Here is a 16,319-nt window from a genome sequence, read left to right as displayed (position 1 = left end):
ACAGTTACCTGTCTGGACCCGATAAGCATCTGAGCTTTCAAACTCTGGTATGTATTTTTAATAGCTCACAGGGAACATTGTATTATTGTCAAATTCAAACATGTTTTCTTGATTTAGGAGTACAAAATAACATGAAATAGAAACATTAGGTTTGAGTCAGAAAGCTGTAGATTTGAGTTCTAATTCTGAATATCAGTAGCTGTGTGATCAGGCCCATATCAAAGCTAAGCTATTTTTTCATATAGAAACATCCAAACAAACAAACAAACAAACACTTAACACACTAAGCAACAACGAGCCTAAAATCTAGCATGCACAAGCTCAATTGGTAATCCTAATCACTTCTTTCTCATTATTGCTCATCTCAGGGACCACACCGTATCTCATGTCAGCACTATCCAATGTCTTCACCCCCTAAAAGCACTGCCAGGACGAGTCAGTCCTCCAGTTCCAGCCAAAGAAACAAACGGCAACTCTTCCCTAAGTATCCGCTGCTTTGCTGAAGCTGTATATTCAACTGTTTAAGCTGTGGTAGGCTTGCTTGCCTTGCGTGCACAATGCCCCAGGCTTAATCCTTAGCACCAAAAACATGGCAAAGATAGAACAACTAATTGTGTCCTCCAAATGCTGCTGGTACAAATTTGAATTACATAGTCTTTTTTTTTTAATTTTGTAGCTGCTTTAACACACATGCACAAGCCAGGTAGCGGTGGCACATGCCTTTAATCACAACACTCAGGAGGCACAGTCAAAGGATCTCTGAGTTTGAGGCCAGCCTAGTCTACAAAGTGAGTTCCAGGACAGCAAGGAAACCCTATCTTGAAAAACAAAACAAAACAAACAAACAAAAACCCACACACATACCAAAAACCAACCCCCACTCCAACAGTGTCATACAACACAGCTATTGCATCCCTAGAGTACATCTGTAAAACATTCACAGCAATTTACTGCAACAGGTGATAAAGAAGCAGAAAGTCACTGACTTGAGACTCTCTCTATACTTTCAGTCCCTACACTATGAAATACATTAAGTTGTATAGTGTTTGGGTTTGGTTAATTTTGGCATGTGATGTTTTTATTTATTTGCAAATTTTTATAACTGAAAGTTTATAAAATTAAAATTTTTTAATGAAATGCAACCTAACTCACTATGTAAATATACAGAAAACCTAACTGACTGGCAGAACAGACAGCTGAGTCTCACCCAATCACAAGCAGTCAAACTTCAGCCAAGCACAGGCTGCCAAAAGACCAGACCACACCCAAAAGGTAAAGAAAGAGATGAACCTTACTTTACTTCCCTTTTTTGTATAGATCTAGAAAGACTTAATACCCAGTTAGACAAAACTCTCTGGATCTTTTATGATTATGAACATTGCCTAATTCATAAAAATCATTCTTTACTCAAATTCAGCTTTATTTAAATATGCCTAAAGTGGTTTTTTTTAATTTAAAAAAAATAAGGCAACAACTGCAACTGCCTGTAGATAGGTGAACGGGTAAACAGGAGCATAACCTTCACTCTGGGAGGCACTTACAGCCATGCACCACACATGTGGGAACTACAAATGCAACCTAATATAAAACTGTAAACTGACTTAAAACAGTGTGATATTGTGCGTGTGTGCGTGCTTGTGTGTGTGTGTGTGTGTGTGTGTGTGTGTGTGTGTAACTTAGCTACCTGGTTCTCAAGGGTGTACTTTTAGAGGACAACATAAAAAACAACATGAACATGCCTGGTTGCAGCAATGAATGAACTACTCTAGGGGCTGTGGAGACGGCTTAGTAGGTAAAGTGCTTGCCATACAAGAATGGAGATCTGAGTATGGATGCCCTGCAAAAACATAAAAAGCTGGATGCAGTAGCACACATCTGTGACCCAGTGATGAGGGTGCCAAAATAGGTGGATTCTGGAGATCTGCTGGTCAGCCAGTATAGTCAAAACGCCACGCTCCAGGTTCACAGAAAAACTGCCTCAAAATATACAAGGGAGGCAGCCAGTGGGATGGGTCACTGAGTAAGAGCGCTTGCTATCAAGTCTAAGTTCAACCTCAGAGATCCTCACAGTGAAGAAAACCAATTCCCTCAAACTACCCTCTGACCTCCGCACATATGCATCTATACACCCACATATATACACACATACATACACACATACAATAAATAAGTAAATGTAAAGAATTTTTAAATAGAGTGTCAAAGGAAGATAGCATACCTCTGGTCTTTACATATCCACACATGAATAAGCACACACACACACATACATACACACACACACACACACCTCATACAAAAATAATTTACCATACATCCATCAACATGGATGAATCAAAAAATAATTATCAATTATGCTTCATTGAAAACCCACTCACACTGAGTGTGTAAGTCTATGGTATAGCACTTGGCAAGCATACATAAAAACCATAGTTTTATCTTCAGCAGTGTGAGGAAACAAAAATATACGCACATGCATACATGCACAAACAAACACAAGTATGCTGTAAAAGCCATTTATATAAATTCTAGAAAACAAAAACTAGCCAGGCAATGGTGACAAACGCCTTTAATCCTAACACCCAGAGGTGTTGCAGAGGAAGGCGGATCTCTGTGAATTGGAGGCCAGCCTGGTCTACAGAGTGAGATCTAGAACAGCCAAGACTGGAGAAACACTGTCTCAAAGAGAGACAGAGAGACAGAGACAGAGGAAGAAATCAAAAACTAATTTCTAGTAACAAAGAGTAGGTGTATCAATTGCCTGGAAATACGTATGGGTAGGCAATGAAAAGGACTACAAACGGCTAAAAGCAAACTTTTGGGGTGACAGATATTTTCAATTATATTTGTTATAGTGGTTTTGTGGTGCTGGAGTCACACCACTGTCTTGGGCACCCCAGGCAAGCTCTGGTCCACTGTCTGTTCCCAGTCTCAGATTTCCTGTAGCTCAAGTGTGGTATCCCTTCATAGGCATATATGTATGGCAAAGTTATCAAACTGAACACTTTTAAAATGTGCAATTATTCTGCTTAAAACAAAATAACTCACTGCAGACTGATAATTTGTAGCAACACTGATTTGTAGCAACGCTGATTTACATGGAAAGCTGGACCCTTTCAATGTATTTAAGTTTGACACATTTAAGCAACGAACCTCTGCTATTTACTTCCTCTGTAAATAAACTACAAAAAATATAACCATTCACATAAATAGCTTAAGGGAGAAGTAATCTGGATAATCAAGTAGCAGAGGTACACTGTTAACTCTAGTCCTGATATATTTTGCTGTATCTGGTAGTGCTGTTCACATTCCTAGATGTAGTAGGTTTACTGACAAAGTATACAAAGGTTAGACTTCTAGGAATCGTTTCTATAGTTCAAAATCCATATAAGTGAGGATAGCGTAAATGAGGCCAAGTTTTATAAGAGGAGGCCTACTTCTAATTGTTGACGTTTCAAAACATGATGGGAAAGGATGCAAATGTCCAATCATCATGCATAAAAGAGAGACGGGTTATGAAAGTGATAATACCGGTTGGGATTTCAGGCACTGTGACAAGGTGAATGGAGCTTGCTGAGGGGCAGTTTTCCCTCTTCAGATCACATAATTTGGGCAGATTTTTACTTGTTTGCACATTAATCCTGGACTTCTGAGTTCTGTCTTTCACTCCATAAGGCTCCTCGGCTTGTTTCCATCAGCTGAGCTCACTAAGCACACGTATATAAACCCACACTCCCAGCCCAAAGCTCCTCTGCCCTGGTGCCCTTCAGTCTGAATGCACACAGCTTACCACAAGCAGCGTATCTCCACCGAGACGTGTGACCTCTGCCTTCAGCTTAACTCCACTTTTTCCTTACACTTTCCCACCTCAATTCCGCCCATCTTATTTTATTCCATTCTTTCTCTTCTACTTATTTCCCAAGCAAAAAACAAGGGCATCGTTCTTCACGCCTTCCTTTCTGCTTTGCTGTTCAAGGCCAGACACCACCAAGATCTCCCTTAGTTATTTTTACAATGTGATTGCCACCAAACCTGACAATCTGAGTTACATCCCCAGAACCTACTTGGTAGAAGAACAGAACCTTTTGTAAATTGTCCTCTGACCTCCACACGTATGCTATGACACACTCAAAACGGCTCTTCCCTAAGAGAGGCAAACATACACATATGCATACTGTTGTAATTGATTTAACATCGCCATGAAGAAAAGTCACGCCATGCAACAAGGTTTATTGGAAGAGGAGAGACAAGGGACAGAGACAGGGTTTCTCTGTGTAGCCCTGGCTATCCTGGAGCTCACTGTGTAGACCAAGCTGGCCTTGAATTCACAGAGATCCACCTGCCTCTGCCTCCCCAGTGTTGTGATAAAAGGCATGCACCACTACCACCCAGCTTTCTTTCCCCTGAGACAGTGTTTCTCTGTATATCCCTGACTGTCCTAGAACTTGCTACATAGACAAGGCTGGCCTCAAACTCAGAAAACCACCTGCCTCTGCCTCAGAGTATTAAAAGTATATGCTACCATGTCTAACCTGTCACACATTATTTTTGAATATTATCACAACCTATCTCATTTCAGCAAAATAAATAAAGATAAACTGAATTTTAAAAAAAATACATAGCATGTGGAGATGGGTCAGCAAGCAAAGTCTTCGCACAAGCATGAAGACATAAGTTTCAATCCCCAGTACCCATGTAAAGCCAAGAATGGTAGTACATCTCTGATCGCAATGCTCCTACAGAGACAGAAGCTAAAGAAACTCACAAGGCTGCCAGCCTGTGAACAAGAGACCCTGTCTTAAACAAGACAGAGGAGCGATACCCAAGATTATCCTCTCACCTATTTATACAAGCTGTGGCACACACACACACAAGTCTGCAACCAAGTTACAAAACCAAACAGTACATTTAAAGTATGCATTAATTCAACTCTATAAAAAAAAAACAGCAGAAAGACAGAAAAATAAAGATTTATAGTTACATCCACTGCCATACTTCAACCATTCACTACAGACAGGAAACACATTATGAAAGGTTTTTACAAATGCTTACTTATTTCCAACTGAAAACATGAGGCCTGACAAACCACTTTATATAAACAACAAAATTAATTGTTCATGTTTAGTATAACATTTCAGAACATATCAAATCAAAGTTGAAAAATTTTTAATATTACCACCTTCAAAATATACGACAAAGCCATGTGATCAAATAAAATGACAGAAGGATATTCACATTCTCCTATACATTCCTTCCTGTACTTCAGGGGCAGAAGTTTTTGTTTTTTTTTTTTTTAAATCCCCTACATTTTCCAGATTGTTTCTGGTAGTTAACAAGTGGAACGTAAACAGGGCTCTGCCGGAGCAGCTCCTTAGAGGTAGGAGCAGAAGTGAGCCCGTGAGTGGGAGGATCCGCAGAGTGTGTAGAAGCTGCTGCCACCAGCAGCAGACTCAGCTCTTACAGCCACCTGCCAGTTTCAGCTTCCTGACCTCCAGGACACAACTGTGGCCTGTCTTCTTGAACATATTAACTGAAGAGTGACCTCGATTCTAACTCTTCCAGACCACCCGTTACCTTTTGCGGGGAGCTGGGGACACTAAGACAGTTTCACATGGTCCTGACAGCCTGAAACTCCTGGTCCCCCAATCTATACACCTTGAGAATAACCCTGAATCCTGATCCTCCTGTCTCCACCTATCCAAATATTTTATCACCACCAAATGTCCTATATAAATGGCCTCTCTGAAACAGGGACTGGAGTTTGTTTCACAGAAGGAATTCTGAAAGCTATGGTTGGAGTCTGTTATGTTTAAAACGGGCACTGCCTGTATTTATCCCTTCATCCCATCTTAGAAGCCTAAGAGCAAGATTTAGTATTATCAATTAAATTTGCGAGGTCAGTATGAAGAATTAAAGGTTCTCTTATACCTAGCATGGTGACACATGCCTGAAACTCCAACACTTGGACTAACTCAAAAAACAAGACAACGAAGTTCTGTCAGATGTAATCTGGAATTATTTTATGTATAACGCATGCCAATGAAAAGAACTGATGTAAAATACTAACACTCCTTAAGACTGTGTGATCCTGCTTTTCTAAGTTGAATACATTTCTGTTAACATAAAGAGACAGCTGGTTGTTGTTTTTACAAATTTCTTGGTGACACATGTGTAAACCCAGCACCCGGAGGCTGGAGCAACAATCAGGAGTTTTGATGCCAATCTGATCTACACTGTTAGACCCAGACTCAGAAACAAAAAAACAAAACAACAACAAAAAAAAACAAATAAATAAAATGTTCTTTTTTCTCTGAAAAGTACAGAAATGTTTAAAAACTCAATAATCTCCAGGCTCCAGACTACTCAGCCAATGGCTACACATGAACAATCCCAATCAGCTACTGCACCGATCATCATTCTCTCTGGTCAATCTAAATTGCTAGAGGAATGCTGGATATGACCAGCGCATGCATGACCAGTGCATGCCTACATCCCCAGCAGCACGTAAGGCTGAATCAGGAACATCAAAATTTGATAGCTTCCTGGGCTAAATAGTAAGGGCCCAGAAGTTAAAAAACAAAAAAATTTTTCTAATTTAATCTAAAAAATAAATAAGCTACACTTCACCATTTCTCTATCAAAAAGTATTTCACTAGCCGGGCGGTGGTGGCGCACGCCTTTAATCCCAGCACTCGGGAGGCAGAGGCAGGTGGATCTCTGTGAGTTCGAGGCCAGCCTGGTCTACAAGAGCTAGTTCCAGGACAGGCTCTAAAAAAGCTGCAGAGAGACCCTGTGTCGAAAAACCAAAAAAAGAAAAAAAAGAAAGAAAAAAAAAGTATTTCACTAACCATAGAAAACTTTAAGATTAAAATATGACACATCTATACAACAGAATATTATGCACTCATAAAAAGAAATTAAGTGAAGTGAAAATATCCAATTACAAAGGGTTCTACATTGTTAGTGGAACTGGCAACAAAGAAGTCGTTTGGTCAATAGTCTAGCACTTCAGAAGTATAAAAGAGGTGGCATACAGATCAGTATCTTACAAATCCATCCTAAGGTAAAGGCACACACACAAAGATAAATTAAGCCGGGCAGTGGTGGCGCACGCCTTTAATCCCAGCACTCGGGAGGCAGAGGCAGGCGGATCTCTGAGTTCGAGGCCAGCCTGGTCTACAAGAGCTAGCTCCAGGACAGGCTCTAGAAACTACAGGGAAACCCTGTCTCGAAAAACCAAAAAAAAAAAAAGTGAAGAAATCAAAAGCCCCCTTTTGGTTGCCCTAATAAACATGCCCAACCAGAATTAAACACCTCACCCTAACATGGGGTTTCCCTTTTACCTTTATAAACTGCCATTCGCCTATGGGCCATGTGTGTCTCCTCTCTATCCAGAGGCAGTCCTTTGTGTCCTGCCTGCTCCCCACCCCACACACACACACCTTGGACAAATACTTTCCCAGTCTCCTTTGTTCCCTTCCCCTCCTACCTGTCCTCTATTTTCTGTCTTTGTCTCTTATCCCCTGCCCTCTGTCCCTTTGGAACAAATAAATCTGCTTTGTGCTGAGAACTTGGCCTTGGGGTGTCCTGTGGAGACCACCAGTCTCTTCACCTGCAAAGCCTCTTTGAGCAAGAGCCTCCTTTCCTGGGTAGGTGTAGTGACCGCCCTTCATGGAAGAGGCCACTCTACAGCAAGGAGAGGCCATCACAGAAAACCACAAATGGGCACAATCCAGAGACTATGAGTAACCCAGCCCCAATGGGTACTCTCTATGTCACCGCTCCCACCTCTATGGCTCAGAACACCAGGGAAGAGGGGGTGGGAAGCTTATGTAAGAGTCAGAATATGAGGAAGTCAGCTATGAAACAGTCTCTCCCAGAAATGGCTGCATAAACAAGATGAAAACACTGGCAATATCAATGGTCAGGTTAAGCATAAGGGGTAAATTTTGAAGTTATTAGTCAGCTTTGAAACCATATACATAAAAACAGCCTCAAAGGTGATTTTTTGTTGCTGTTTGTTGTTGGTTTGTGTGTGTGCGCATGTGTGTGTAACATAATAAAAAAGAGGCAATCAACTTGAAAGTGGGAGGGGTTGAATAAGAGTAGCTAGGAGGTGCTGGAGGGAAGGAGGAGTGATCTAATTCTATTTCAACTAAAAGTTTAAAAAGAATGTCAAGTGTAAGGGTGTACACCTTTTGTCCCAGCACTCAGGAGGCAGAGACAGAGACAGATCTTGGAGTTTGAGGCCAGCCTACCCTACAGAGTGAATTTCAGAATAGCCAGGGCTACACAGAGAAACCCTGTCTCAGGGCGGGGGGGGGGGGGGTGGTACATGTGGAAGATACACACACACACACACACCAGACCAATGAAACAGCTAAGTGGGTCTGGGCATTTGACCCAAGTTCCATTCCAGAAATCCACATGGTGAAAGAAGAGAATGACTCCTACTAGAATCCTCTGACATCCACGTATATGAGTGCACACACATATACATAAGCAAACAAACAAACAAGCAAATAAATGTGAATTTAAAAAACATACTGGGCTATTTTTGTTGTTTCTGAGACATTGTCTCACTATGCAGCCTGAGTTGGTGTCTCAGCAATCTTCCTGCTTTGCCACCAAGTACTAGGATTACAGGATGGTGAGCAGGGTCTGCACAGTCTCCCTCTGAGGGTCTTTAGGAGCAACAACATGCACACAGCTGTCAGTTCTGATTAAAACAATGCCTTCTGGAATCTATCTGAGGACCTAAAGCTCTTTTACACTTTACATGTTTTACATATAAGCAGAAGGAATACTCCTCATGATGAAAAGTATAATTTAGGGGCTGGAGAGATGGCTCAGAGGTTAAGAGCGCTGCCTGCTCTTCCAAAGGTCCTGAGTTCAATTCCCAGCAACCACATGGTGGCTCACAACCATCTGTAATGGGGTCTGGTGCCCTCTTCTGGCCTGAAGGCATACACACAGACAGAATATTGTATCCATAATAAATAAATAAATATTTTTAAAAAAAAGTATAATTTAGCCGGGCGGTGGTGGCGCACGCCTTTAATCCCAGCACTCGGGAGGCAGAGGCAGGCGGATCTCTGAGTTCGAGACCAGCCTGGTCTACAAGAGCTAGCTCCAGGACAGGCTCTAGAAACTACAGGGAAACCCTGTCTCGAAAAACCAAAAAAAAAAAAAAAAAAAAAAAAAAAGAGCTAGGTCCAGGACAGGCTCTTAAAAAAAAAAAAAAAAAAAGCTGCAGAGAAACCCTGTCTTGAAAAACAAAAAACAAAAAAAAAAAGAAAAGTATAATTTATAGTTACATAAATATACAGTTTATGTTAGCAATTGTTATGCACCTTACATAACTGTGTGTTCTATACCTGTCTATGACCAGCAGCACAGCTTTGAATCTCAGGACTGTGGATTTGAGCCCCACGTGGGATGCCAGGAAATGTGGGAATGAACTCTTGTGATTAAGTCTGGCTTATTAAACAGGCGCACAATAAAAAGTATACTCACAACACAGAACGAAGCCCTAACCGCTGCTGCTGCTTCAGCTGCCGATCCTCTCATTCCCACAGGAGATCATGGAGGTCCAGGGAATGTCACCAAGCCACCACTGACAGTGAACCCTCCACAGTCCAAGAGCAAGAGACTTCCCCACAACTCCTGCCTTTTATTGGGGTATTTGGGTCACGTACCACCAGAGAAGACCACGCCCATTGTGTCAAGACACCCCAATACGAATGACTGTCAGACTAAATTCCCACAACACTGTAGCCCTGGCTGTCCTGAAATTCACTCAGTATACTAGGCTAACCTGAAATTCAGAGATCCACTTGCTTCCTCCTGAGTACTGGGATTAAAGGTATGCACCCCCACGCCCAGCTTGACATCAGATACTTTTTATTTTTTTTTTTATTTTTTGGGGGGACAGGGTTTCCCTGTATTGCCCTGGCTGTTCAAGAACTCTCTGTAGACCAGGGCGGCCTCAACCTCAAGAGATCCAGTCGCCTGTGCCTCTCCAGTATTGGGATTAAAGACAGCATGTGCCACCACCACCCAGCCAAAGTCAGATACTTTTTAAGTCACAAGAACCATTCTCATTATCAAGGAGATTAAACAGTCATCACAAATACCTATGAGCTCACATAAATTTCACATGCTTCTAGTTTCCTGACCCCAGTGAACTTTCAAGAACTGCCAAGACATTTTAACACAATAGGTACAACAGAAAGGAAATAGAATGTTATTAACATCTTCCACAAGCCAAGTGCACTGGGTGTCACCTCATTCCCAAGAAACCTATTATCCTTTCTTAACTGAAAACAAAATGGAAACCACCCAGGGTAAGAGGACTTGCCAAGCCACGTCCCAGCGCCTCCCAAGCTCATTGGCTAAAAACAGCTGGCCTTCAATAGCCGTCCTACCACTTGCTGTGCGACTGGTGAAAAACCTCTATACTGGGGTTTTCAGCTGTAAGTTGAGATCCCTTGGGGGTCAAACAATCCTTTCATGGGGTCGCTTATCAGATAGATATTTACATTACAATTCATAACAATAGCAAAATTACAGTTATGAAGTAGCAATGAAATAATTTTATGGTTGGGGACTACCACAAACATGAGAAACTGAGTGGGTCCCAGCGTTAGGAAGGTTGAGAAGCACTTCTCTCTATACAGTACATACCACTTTCACAAAAACAAGGCTAGTTTATGTGATGAGTTTCACAAAAACTCATCACATAAATGTAAAAGGGACAGTGATTTCCAGGGAGTACAACACAGATGCATGCGTGTGCACACGTCTTGATCGTACTAGTTAAAAGGCTCGAAGAACATAGAAGAATGTAAGAGCTGGAGGGGGGGAGGCGTGCTGTGAAATACAAACTCACTGCGTCTGTGGTCACCTCTACAAGGCCAGTGAGCACCCACGGAGCAACACTAACAGGACTCAGTGGGTTATTATCACAAAAAGGAGAGGACATGAAAAAAGACGGGGAACATGTGATCAAGATGTATTGTTTTTATGTACAAAATTGTCAAGGAGTATGTAAGAGCAATTTTAAAAAATAACAGGCCAAAATTCACTCTGAATTTAAACTTTAAAAAAAAAAACAGCAGTATTTTAAGCATCAAAAAGTATGAAATAATTCCCAACATTTTTCTTAAATTTAGCTAGTTAGTTGTCTGTGCCTTCCAATAAACAGACAATTGCATATGTGTTCACAAGCATGTTGTGTTTTTAGGGACATTCTCAAGGGACTGTCAGTCCCTACTACAGACAAGAAATGCACTATTTCTCAGTAGAAAAAGCCACATCAACAACACTTTTTATTCTTCTTTACCACATAAGAGATAGTTTGAGCAACATCCGTACAACCAAGGAAGTAGCACGAGAGTGAGAAAACAGCTACAGAGAAGACAAAGATTGCAGGACTGTGAACAGGCTGTAATGCAACACAGAAAAAGATGGTTAGGGAGGATAAAATCAGAGCAAGAAATTAGCAGTCCATCCCAAGTAATTAATCACGCTGGTAAAAGACTGGTCATTTAAATCGTACAACCCTAAGGGTTCTTGTATAGCTGTAACCACTGCTACTTAAACATGCAAACATCTTCAAGATGTTTGCAAGACTGGAACAGTGGTTTCCTGAGAATACAACACACACGCGCGTGCGTGCAGGGACACACACACACACACACACACACACACACCAGTGATTCTCCCACAGGTACTTCTACATGTATGAAAGAAAAACAAACCAAACTCTAATGTAACAATTCTTACATGCTAAATGTTTTTCTAAGAACTCCTGACATAAAAAGTATAGCAGTAACTAATGAAACTGTCAACTGTAGATAAGTGCATTCCAATACAGACTTATAGGTCTTTCACTAAATACATCTCTGAGTCTGAAATGTATGACTCAATGGTAGAGTGCTTGCCTAGCAAGCACAGGACCCTGCCAGAGTCTGATCCCCAGCACGGGAGGTGAGGGGGGTCTTCTAAAATTACCTTTTTTTGTCACATTTATTTACTTATTTATTATATGCACACATATATGCACCATGATGAAATGTGGAAACTGGAGAGCACTTTGTGGGAGACGGTTCTCTCCTTCCACGCTGTGAGTCCTAGGAATTGAACTCAGGTTGTCAGCTTGGCAGCAAGCACTTTTGCCTATTAAGCCATCTCAAAGGCCAACTATAATTATTTTAACATTAAGGCAACATCAGACCTCAGGCAGACAAAAACGTATGAGTTTATCTTACAACCTTTATTTTATCCTAGGGTTATTATTAAAGTAATCCTATTGTATATGGAATCATAATTTTTGTTATACAACATAATATAATCAAGCCACTGTGTGATAACAGTGTCCTTAAGAAGAAAAAATAACACTACTAGTCAGGCCTGATGTCCTAGCACTTAGCTAAGTGGAGGCAGGAGAACCAGAAGCTCAAGATCAGGCACTACATAGGGAGTTCAAAGTCACCCTCTGAAGAAGAAAAAAAAAGGCTTTTTAGGTTAATTCTTGTCTTGAGATGTTAGTCACAATCTTCTCTCCATAAACACAAGAGAGAGAGAAGAGAAGAGAAAAAACATGAGAACCCTGAGACAGGGTCTCTCTATATAGCCTACACTGCCCCCATTCTCTTTTGTAAGGTTTTCCTTCATTTTCATTCAGTATTACAGAATATTTGCATGCAATGGAATAGTAGAGGACCATAGCTAAGAGTTCTTCTATGAGTCAGGAAAATGTTTTCTAATGTTCTCCAAGTCCCTGGACACATAACAGGGACTGACTCCAGTCATGCCTATCTTGTTCCATGAAAGCAAGTCTGGCAATTCTTTTTTCCTTACCGTCACTATTGAACCCACAGAAATACACAGTGGACACTCCAGGGATGACCAAACACAAGCCCACTATGGTGAGGCCAGGAAGACTCTTTTTTCCCCCAAGACAGACTTTCTCTGTAGCTTTGTAGCCTGTCCTGGAACTAGCTTTGTAGACCAGGCTGGTCTTGAACTCAGAGATCCACCTGCCTCTGCGTCCTGAGTGCTGGGATTAAAGGCGTGCACCACCACCACCCGGCTCCAGGGAGACGTTTGATCCACATCTCCACACCATGAAATACACTTTGAACCCTACCCAGCCCCTCCAAGGTGACCCTGCCTCCCCTCCTTCCCCATACTCTTGATGCTTCTGCCTCAGCACTGCACCAGTCTAACACAACTTTACCTGCAGCTTTACCCATGTCCAACAGATCCTCTCTCATTGAATAAAAAAAAAAATGCCTTTTACAGTGGTGACATTTTGGCCAATAGCCAGGAAGAATAGAGCCAGGTGGAAAATCCAAGCAAAGTTAAAGGGGAAAAGAAGGCAGAGTTGGAAAGTCACCAGCAGCTGCCAGGGAAGCTGTGAGGTAACATGTCATGAGCTTCATGGTAAAATATTAAATACTAGAAATAGGTTAATTTAAGTTGTAAGAGCTAGTTAATAATAAGCCTGAGCTAACAGGCCAAACAGTTTGTTATTAACATTAAGCCTCAGAGTGGATATTCAGAAACTGGCAGGAGGGAAACAACCAGTTATACCTCATATGGTTATGAAAATCAAGTCCAAATTATGTCCACATACTAGTTCCACAAAAGAAATCAGTGAAAAGATGAGTTATTACATGTTAAATTAAAAATACAAAAATGTTTAAATTAGTTAAGAGAATTTATATTTGCACAATAATTCATTCAAGAATTTCTAAGCCACCTATTTCAAACTTTTACCTAAAAAGTTGCTTTGCTCAACAGAAAATGATGCCTGTAGCTTTAGTAAGATTTCTTGTCTCAGCAGAACACTGAAAATTGACATGTAATTAGCTCCACTGGCATCCTCCTTTCTCACTAAACTTAAGCTGCAGTTTAAAATGCATTTCAGAGACTGGAGATGTAGCTCAGTAGGGTAACTGCCATGCAAATGCTAGTCTCCAGCAGTCCAAAAAAGAAAGCACTCACAGACATCCCAGCATTTTTCATTTAAGAACACAAATATGTAGATCCATACATTACATACTACTCAAAAGTCACATACATTACTGTAACTAGCAGCTAATACACCATGAAAACACAGGGCTTTTATGTGGTGGCACACCACCACTCCGCCCTCATGTCCCCACTCTGCTTTTGAGAGAGGAGTAAACAGGAAGTGCTGTCTGACATGTATAGTCATCAACTCAACTTCAGTGCACTGAAATTACCCCCTAAAACTCTGAGAACTGCCTGAGCTTTTAACAAGAAATGGTAACAATACTGCAAGAAGGGCCTGGTGAGGTAGTCCAGTAAAATGTCCCATCAATTCCCAGCACCTATAAAATCCATGCAGTAACACACACCAGCACAGGGACTGCAGAAACAGGATCTCTAGGGTCTCCCTGGCCAGCCAACCTGGGTGAATCTGCAAAGCCCAGGTTCCAGTAAGACTATCTCAAACAGGAGGGAGTAGAAAGAAGCTCAAGGAACAACATCTCGAGGGTAACTTCAGGGTTACACACATGAACATACAAAAGACTACTGCCAAGGTTATATAAGTGACAGCAATTGCTTTTAACAAAAGTTTACCAAAAAGTAGAAAAATGGTGATGTATTGGCTTTCAATCTCATTTCAGCCCACAGCTCTGGTAAAAAGCATGGTACAACATAGTCAAAGCTGGAATGTGTAAGTCACCAACACTCAGCCTTCAAGAACTGCATCTTGAATTAAGGGCAGTGCTGGTGCACGCCCTTAAGCCCAGCACTCGGGAGGCAGGCAGATCTCTGAGTTTAAGACCAACCTGGCCTACAAAGGAAATTCCAGGACAGCCAGGACTACACAGAGAAAGATCTGTCTCAAAAAACAAAACAAAGGGGGAAAAGGACAAATGTTGCAGAATATTTGTTTACACTGTGAAGATGTGTCTTTGCCAAAGCACCTGCTGATTGGTTAATAAAGAGCCTATTGGACAACAGCTAGGCAGGAAGAGGTTAGATGGGGCTTCTGGGGACAGAGAAGCTGTGGATATGCTACATTTGTTTATGCTGTGGAATATTTGTTTAATGATGCAAAGATGTGTTGCATTCTTTTATGTTGCATTTGTTGAACTCTGAAGCTGTGTTACTTTGTTGTCTAAAACACCTGATTGCTCTAATAAAGAGCTGAACGACCAATAGCCAGGCAGAAGAGGGATAGGTGAGGCTGGTGGGCAGAGAGAATAAACAGAAGGAAAAGACCATGAGAGGAGAAGCAAGAAGAGGAGGAGAGGAGAGGCTGTGCCAAGGGTCAGCCACCCAGCCAGACATGAAATAAGAAGGAAAGAAAAGCTATACAGAAAGAGAAAGGTAAAAGCCCAGAGATAAAAAGTAGACAGGAGAATTTAAGAAAAGCTGGCTAGGAGAAAAGCTAACCTAAGATTGGGCATTTGTAAGTAATAAATCTCCATCTGTGTTTTTATTTGGGAGCTGAGTGGTGGGAGGAGGGAGGGAGGGAAGGAGGGAGGGAGGGAGGGAGGGAGGGAGGGAGGGAGGGAGGGAGGGAGGGAGGGAAGTGGGGAGGGAAGGAGAAAAAAACAATTACACAGAGAAGACTGGGAAGAAGAAAGGCAGGGTTGCCAGCCAGGTGCAGAGGAAGCAGGATGAACAGTATAGAAATGAGGTAATGAACTTCATGAAAGAACGTAAATTAAAAATTATGGGTTAAGTTATAAGAGCAAGTTGAGAACAAGTCTAGTCTAAGGTCAAGCTTTCATAATTAATAATAAGTCTCCGGTTCATTATTTGCAGACTGGCGATCCTGATGAGAAAGTACTACATCGAAATATGCAGTGAGTACCCTCAGAGAGTTTAAAGTGAGCCAGGTGTAATGGCTCATTTCATTTTAGCACTCAAGAGGTGGAGGCATGAGGATCTCGGAGTCTGAAGCCATCATGGTCTACATAGTGAGTTCCAGGACAGCCAGAGCTACATACACAGTGTGAGACTCTGTCTCAAAAAAATAAAACCCAAACAAACAAACAAAACCATTTAAGTGTTGTCACCTCCTTCCAGATCACGTTCTCATCTCTGTATTTCTTTGTCCCACTTCTCTTCATTTCTTCTGCCCCTTACCATTTGTAAATCTCAGTGTGTTTTCACTTTCATATCAAAAATAACTAGTTTCAAACTTACTTTTTCCTCTTGTATCTTGTTTATTTCCACCAATTCTTTACAGGACTAACCTTTCAGCTACAGAAACCCACTCTTATTTAGCAAATGTGAGCACCTTCCACAGCCACCCACTGTCCAGATACTAA

At 41.4% G+C, this 16,319-nt stretch overlaps 1 protein-coding gene across 2 annotated transcripts in view; it reads right to left on the bottom strand.

Moving 5' to 3' along the window:
* Window positions 1-16,319, bottom strand: part of Cdc42se2 (CDC42 small effector 2) — a 67,906-nt gene that overhangs the window by 39,415 nt on the left and 12,172 nt on the right. The gene's annotated exons all lie outside the window — the stretch shown is intronic.

The sequence above is a fragment of the Arvicola amphibius genome, chromosome 4 (assembly GCF_903992535.2).
Source record: "Arvicola amphibius chromosome 4, mArvAmp1.2, whole genome shotgun sequence".
Lineage (NCBI taxonomy): Eukaryota > Metazoa > Chordata > Mammalia > Rodentia > Cricetidae > Arvicola > Arvicola amphibius.
Note: the sequence above shows the minus strand (reverse complement) of the source record. Positions and strands in the feature narration are given on the sequence as shown.